The following is a 6,853-nucleotide window of genomic DNA, read 5'->3' as shown; positions in this document are numbered from 1 at the left end:
GCCACGATGGGCTTCGGCGGGCCCCGAGCGGGCTCGGGCGGGCCGGTGGCGGCGGGAGGAGAGAGAGAGGCCGGCGGGGACACATGGCGGCCTGCGATTCGCGGGAGGGCGGCGGCGGACGTGTCCGGCCAGGGACGGACATGTCTGGCGCGGCGCGGAGGGGAAAACTAGGGTTTGATCTGCGAAAATGGACGGGGAGGACGTTTTTATAGGTAGAGGGAGCTAGGAGAGTCCAAATGAGGAGCGGTTTTCGGCCACGCGATCATGATCGAACGACCGAGAGCATGGAGGGGAGTTAGATGGGCTTTGGGCCACTTTGGAAGGGTGTTGGGCTGCAAAGAGAAGGAGGCTTTTACGGTTACCCGGTTAACCATTGGAGTACCAAACGACCTCCAAATGGCACGAAACTTGACAGGCGGTCTACCGGTATTATACCAAGGCCGCTTGGCAAGACTCGGTCCATTCCGAGAACGTTTAACACCCGCTCACAACGAGAGACAAAAAGGGGGACGCCGGAGGGCATAGGAGTGCCGGATCGCAAAACGGACAACGGGGAAAAGGCTCGGATGCATGAGACGAACATGTATGCAAAATGAGATGCACATGATGACATGACAAAAATGCAACATGCAAGCAAATGACATGGCAACTACGGTGAAAAACTAGCATACACCTGGCGCATCGAATCCGGGGCGTTACAACACTCCTCCACTAACAAGAGATCTCGTCCCGAGATCTTAGGACCGAGACGGAAGGGAAAAGGGATGAGGTGAAACAAGAACTCAAGAGAAGAAGCAAAGAATCGAGAGCACTCGAGAAGAAGAGAGGAACGACGAGAATGACGAGAATCAAATGCTCCTGGAAACACGATAGACTCTGAAAACGCTCCGGTTAGAACGAGATAAAAAACGAATAGGACCAAAAAGGATTTAGGCAGAACTCCGGCTGAAACATGGAGGAAAAGATTAATTCATGAAGAACCCCCATGAAGAACTCCGGTAACAAAAGGATGATGAGATAAGATTGAAGGATGAAAGAATAAGATGAGCGTTGCGATGATTTAGATGGAGGTTCCAACGAAATGGCTGAGGAAATTGAACTCCAGAAAAGAAAAGATTAAAACACTTGGAACTAGAATTTATTCATGAAGAACAAACTCCGAAGGAAAGGATTACTCACTTGGATGAAATAAGAATAAGATTTATTGTATGCTTATCCTTCATCAAATTAAATTGATGACAAGCAAAGGATTTTGCATATTACTTATTCTTCTTGGAAAAGGATTGAGAAGTGACATGTCGCAAACTTGAGAAGGTCTTCATGAACCACCGGTAGGATTGGAAAGAACAAATGGATTGAAATGATAATCAAAGAAAAAGAATCTTGAACGAACCACCGTAAGAATTCAAAAATTGAATGACGAAAGAGAATGAATCACTAGGAAGAATTAGAAGAACAAATATGCTTGAGGGGATTCAGATGCAAAAGAACAGGGAGATCATGAGCTGACTAAAGAACGCTTGAACGGAGCACCGGGATAATAGAGAATGATAACTGGAATGTGAGGACGAAGAATTCTTCTGGAATGATGGCCTCCGGATAATCGAAATAGAAAAGCAACTCCTGAAAAAAAAACTCCAGATGGGTAAGAAAAGGAATATCTGACAAATAGAATAATTCGATAGGATAACAAGAAGCTAGAACCGTGAATCTTCGAGAGAACGGACAAGACTTAGAGGAAAACTCTTCTTCGATCTTCAAAGCTGAGAAAGACGACGAGAAGCACCACCAAAATAGTGAGATACTCTGGGAGAATGAAAAGCGAAGAGGCTGAGCCAACAATGAAATGATTTGAAATCGATCTTGAAAGGCATGAGACTGATGGAAACCATTCTTACGTCACACTTGAAAAGAATTGAGAATCACTCCGGGGAAATTAGAAGAGTCAGGTAAGATCCTGGGAAAAGACCTGTGAGTTAGGGTCCACTGAAGAGATAACACTGTTGGAAAGGATTGTTGAACAGATAAATGATGCACCGGAACAGTTGAAATATTTGGATGAGGTGACAACCCCGAATTAATTAGAACACAGACGAATCTCCTGAGAAGTCTTACGAACTCCGGAATGATTAACTGATGAGAGACGAACGAGCAGGGAAAACACTTGAGCTGGGGGAAAGAATATGATCAACCCGAAAAACTTGAACTGGGTCCACCAGAAAAGAGATGAAGAATGTCGAACAAAAGAGAAATTCACCGGCTGAAAGAATTGACGAAAGACTGAAGAGACTCCACATGAATGAAATAGATGGTCGAGAGAGAGACAGACTCCAGGAAGAAAAGGGTGGGAGGGCGGGAAAACAAAGGCAACTCGGAAGGGAAAACCGACGAATATCTTGAAGAGAAAACACCAGTTGAAAACATTGAGGAAAGAAAGCAAAGACTTTGCACGAGTAGGATGGATACTCAATAACGGACTCCGGCTCCGAGATGAAAAAGGGTGGGAGGGTGGGAAAAGAAAACAACTGAGGATTGAACATGGCAAAGATGAAGAGGCTCGAGTCAACTTGACGAGAAATGCACCGGATCAAAAGAGCTGAGAAACAACTACCGGAAAACCAACTGCGTGATCCTAAAGAAAAAATTTGAAGGGGAAGAGAAGTAATTCAAAACACCTACGTCAAGATTCCTCACCAGAGCGACGAAGGGGCTGAGGAGTAAAAAGAATCCTACTCTCCGATATATATAATCTTAAGACTCAAAATAGTTTTCTTCTAGACTCAACAACGGCCAAACTAAACGATCAATCAAGGGGGGCTACTAGGGTCGGTCGAGGCTCTGATACCAACTTGTCACGCCCAATATGCGACCCTATCCAAAAGGAACTCGAAGGTCCCACCAAGGATAGACCCGCATATTGAAACGCTTTTGCAAGGTGGATATCATTACATTAACATTACATAATAGATGAGGATATGTACAAGAGGCATACAATGCCATGCGAATACAACATCACAATACATAAGAGCATCATCCGACTATGGATGAAACACAAACAGAAACTCAAACGACATCCACCCTGCTAGCCCAGGCTGCCGACCTGGAACCTATCCCTGATCGAAGAAGAAGTAGGAGAAGAACTCCAATACAAGCAAACATCGCTCTCGCATCATGATTATCGCAGAACCTGTACCTGCAACTGTTGTTGTAGTAATCTGTGAGCCACGAGGACTCAACAATCCCATTACCATGGGTATCAAGACTAGCAAAGCTTAATGGGAAAAGGAAGGGGTAAAGTGGTGAGGTTGCAGCAGCGACTAAGCAAGTATGGTGGCTAACATACGCAAATAAGAGCGAGAAGAGAGCAAGCGGAACGGTCGTGAAGCTAGCAATGATCAAGAAGTGATCCTGAACTCCTACTTGCGTCAAACATAACCCAGAAACCGTGTTCACTTCCCGGACTCCGCCGAGAAGAGACCATCACGGCTGCACACATGGTTGATGCGTTTTAATTCGGATCTGGTGTCAAGTTATCTACAGTCGGACATTAACAAATTCCCATCTGCCTATAACCGCAGGAACGGCTTTCAAAAGATTATACCCTGCAGGGGTGTCCCAACTTAGCCCATGATAAGCTCTCGTGATCAACGAAGGATATACCTTCTCCCAGGAAGACCCGAACAGACTCGGAATCCCGGTTTACAAGACATTTCGACAATGGTAAAACAAGACCAGCAAAGCCGCCCGATGCACCGACAATCCCGATAGGAGCTGCACATATCTCGTTCTCAGGGCAACACCGGATGAGACATCCTACGAGTAAAACCAGACCTCGAGTTGCCCCGAGGTGGCCCCGCAGTCTACTCGGTTCAGACCAACACTTAGACAAGCACTGGCCCGGGGGGGCTAAAATAAAGAGGACCCTCGGGTTGGCCGACCCAAGGGAAGGGTATAGGTGGTGGTGAGGCAAATGGTAAAACCAAGGTTGGGCCTTGCTGGAGGAGTTTTATTCAAAGCGAACTGTCAAGGGGATCCCATAAATCACCCGACCGCGTAAGGAACACAAAATCCGGGAACATACCATCGGTATGACGGAAACTATGGCGGCAAGAGTGGAACAAAACACCAGGCAAAAGGCCGAGTCTTCCACCCTTTACCAAGTATATAGAAGCAATAATAATATAAGAGATATTGTGATATCCCGACCAAAATCCTGTCCACCATGGAGCAATCTTCAACTTCACCTGCAACTAGCAATGCTATAAGAGGGGCTGAGCAAAAGCGGTAACATAGCCAAGCAACGGTTTGCATAGGAAAGGTGTCAAAGGTTAGAGGTTCATGGCAATATGGGAGGATTGATAAACAGGTGATAGGTAGCGCAGCAAAGCGATAGAATGAAGCAACTAGCATAGCAAAGAAAGAAGAACGAGTCCATGAAGAAGACGAAGCCACGAAGAAGTACCAAGCATAGACGAACGAATCCTCACGATCGCAACAAAACAGGAACTATCGAAAAGAAGCACACAACATAGTAAACACACCACACATGAACAAGGCATGATGCACAAACAAGCATGATGCATGACAAAGCTACACGAAGCTACTCATGGCAAGAGATGAGGCAAACAAGAGCAACACACTAAGGCAAGTTTAAATGAGGCCGGGAACAACATATAACAATTCCGGTAAGTCCTCATATGCAAATTTCAAAGTTGGTCCGGATCTGAATAAACCTTATGTTCAAGTTGTTAAACAGCAAGTTAAGATGCACAAAGGTGATCTACACAAGATTATAGTCAAGTTACATATAAAGTTCATTAGATTTGGAGCTACGGCCTAGAAGATATGAGCAAAACAAGATAAACATGGCATTGATGCAAAATGCATACAAACATCATGCAAACACCTCAAAACAAGGATGCAACATGATAATATGAAACTACATGCAATTCTAAGCAAGTTTCATATAGAGCACACTCAAAACGGAGCAACGGTTCAACACATACACTCTATACAAGTCATAATAACAATCTGCCCAAAACAGCAACTAGGCATATTGCAAGCATCAAAGCAACATGCTACAGCATCTCAACATGAAAAAAAAAGACATGGGCATGATGTACAGGTAAAGCATAATAAAACATGAACACTGAGCTATCTCCAGAAATCACTAGAACATGCTCAAACACACATGGCAAGATTGCAAATAATAACAGTTCAGACTTTGCAGAAAATAACATCAGGTTGCAATGTTCAGAGCTACCAAACAACATGTTACAGGAACTTAACATGGCAAACAAAGGCATGGCATAAACCTACTAAATACATAGAACAAAAGTCCCTTACTGACCATGAGCCAAAAAGGATCAGAAAATATGATGGCACCCACATAAACATGGCAAGTTATAATACAGATTCAAACATGGCAGGAACAACGATACGAAGGCATGTAGATGAGATTGTGCAACTTACTACAGAGCAATATATGGCATGGCAAGGCAACCAACAGTAAGAAGACATGTTTGTGAAGCTAAGCATGGCAAGAGCAAGTCCATAGGGTGCATGGAACACTAACAACAATCATGGCAACAACTGAACTTAATGTTAACAGGCTGACAGCAACATTATTTAGCAACTTTGGAGCAAGGAAACAACAAGCTACAGCAAGCTATAAATGCAACCAGGGGCATGTATGGTTAGAGGATGACATGTAGAACAAAACATATTTAGTGATCATCTCCAGATTATGCATAGAATGACTAGTAGCAGCAGGTTTACATAGCATTACGAAGTAACAGATTCAGCCTAGCAAAACAGTAACAGCAAGTACCTTACTTAACAAGCTTGATTCACTCACCACAAGTCACTGCATGACAAGATAAGCATAGCATCATCAAGAATACATGTTTGTGAAACAAACCAAGGCAAGAACAAGTTCATAGAATGCAAGGATCAACTACAACAACCTTGGCAAAATTGAATAACATGTAAACAATCTGCCAAGAAACATTTTGAAGCAAAAGTAGAGCACGAAAATGATATGCTAGACTACTCCATAATTGCAACCAAGGGCATGAATGGATATAGAAACACCATATGTTCAAAACATCCTTACTGAAGTATCTCAAAATATGCATGGATCTCTCTGTAGCATCAAGTTTACATGGCATCAAACTAACAGCAGAACAGGGACTAAAATCAGTAACATCACGATGCCTAGTTTGCATGCTTGTGCTAGTCACCACATTGATCACAAAAATACATGGTAAGCACCCCTGTAAAGATGGCATGGCATAGATCAAAACACATGTAGACATCAACCTCATAGGATGCACACATCAATCATGGCAAAAATGACAAATGAGCTCGTTCTGTTAACAGACAGCAGATAACATTATGAAGCACTCTTGCAACAATGATTCAGGCATCAAGATGAGCTCAAATGAATATGATGCAATGGAATGAAATGAAGTACTCGTTGAGACAAACAATTTGACATATTACACACACAAAACGGAGGTGAGGATGCAGAGATATGATGCGATGAACATGGCATGATTGTGCAAAAATATTCGGGACTTAGCAGTTTTTTTTACCTCGCGAAAAACGTGGCGGGGAGGACCCGGGACGGAGGGAACCAGGATTGGGGCGCCGTTTGGTTGGACTCCCGGTGGATCTGGTCCCGATCCAGATCCAGATCGGGGACAGGTCCGGTTCCGGCGACGGCGGCTCGCCGGAGTTGGAGGGGCGGCGAGCTTCGGGGCGGAGGCGGCTGCCGGCGGCGAAGGGGTGGGGCAGCGCCGGCTGGGAGGCGCGGCGGCGTGGGGCGCCTCGGCGACAGCGGGGCCGGGCT

Source organism: Triticum aestivum, chromosome 7B (assembly GCF_018294505.1).
Source record: "Triticum aestivum cultivar Chinese Spring chromosome 7B, IWGSC CS RefSeq v2.1, whole genome shotgun sequence".
NCBI lineage: Eukaryota > Viridiplantae > Streptophyta > Magnoliopsida > Poales > Poaceae > Triticum > Triticum aestivum.
The sequence above is the reverse complement of the archived record's forward strand: the minus strand, read 5'-3'. Positions refer to the sequence as shown.